The following is a 1,384-nucleotide window of genomic DNA, read 5'->3' on the forward strand; positions in this document are numbered from 1 at the left end:
TTGGGTTGTTTTATTTCATGCTTTATCTTCCTCTATTTAGTGTCGGAGATATTTCTTATACATCCTAAATCCTAATTATTATAAGACCTCCTTCCGAAAATGTGCACCAAAAGTATCACAAGCTAATAAGATAAGTTATATAACTTATATTCAATTATCGATGCATTGGCAAATTATAGAATTTCTTTTCTTAATTTTTTTTAAAATATCTATGGACGCTTCACACCACGTCAGTCTGGTCCTGTTGTAAGTACCTGAAGGACTTGTGTTACGGGTACCAGACAACGGAAATATATTTAATACTTTTATACTATACATATATTTAAGATTTTTATTATATTTATATGATACACATATTTAATACATATCCATGACCCAGGAACTTTGAAAACTTTTTGTTCCGTCGGCGGGATTCGAAAGCGCGACCCCCGGCTTGAGCTACCAACAGCCCACCAACTAAGCCACAGAGGTCGTCAAATATAATTTTCGTAAGATGTAAAGTACCCCGTACACGGTAATTCAGCATGACCATTCATTTACGTGAATTACATGCTGCATGATGAACGCTCATTTTTCATCATGCAGCATGATAATTCAGGAGGATAATTCAAGAGTATAATAATGTTATTTACTAAACTAAAAAATACGTGGGAGAGCCATGCTTCGGCACGAATGGGCCGGCTCGACCGGAGAAATACCACGTTCTTACAGAAAACCGGCATGAAACAGCGCTTGCGCTGTGTTTCGCCGAGTGAGTGAGTTTACCGGAGGCCCAATCCCTTACCCTATCCCTTCCCTTCCCATCCCTACCCTCCCCTCAGGGGCGTCTTTCCCATAGGTGCAACGTGTGCGGTATACACGGGCGCCGCGGTCCTAGGGGCACCGAGCGCCGCTCGCACTTGGCGCGCGCCCGCGCAGGCCGGCCGCCACGGCCCACGCTTTATTGACCAACGTAAAAAGAACTCCAGTTTGCAAACATTTTTGGGTAATTTTTTTTTAAAGAAGGCAGGTCTCTGTAGCCCTGACGTCACTGCGACCCATGAGGATCTATTGTGACTCCTTCGCACTAGAGTATCATCCCCAACCCAATACTGCTCATAAATTGAACGATATGGTTGGGGTTGGTGCCACGAATTTCCTCTGTGGACGAGTATTCGTGGCGACCAAGGTGCCTGTTCCTGCTCTGTAGTAGAGCAAGGCAGTCGAGGAGAAGGTGAATAGGTGTCTCATCCTCTTCTTCACAGAATCTGCAAGTCCTAAACAGAATGGGTATTTGTAGCATAATTTTTGTGTAATATCCGAAGCTCTTCTTATATTTGTAGAATTACAGCAAAGCAAGGCGCGCTATTAGCGGCTCGGCTTTTGCAATATAAATATTATAATC

The sequence above is a fragment of the Aricia agestis genome, chromosome 13 (assembly GCF_905147365.1).
Source record: "Aricia agestis chromosome 13, ilAriAges1.1, whole genome shotgun sequence".
NCBI classification, from domain to species: Eukaryota; Metazoa; Arthropoda; class Insecta; order Lepidoptera; family Lycaenidae; genus Aricia; species Aricia agestis.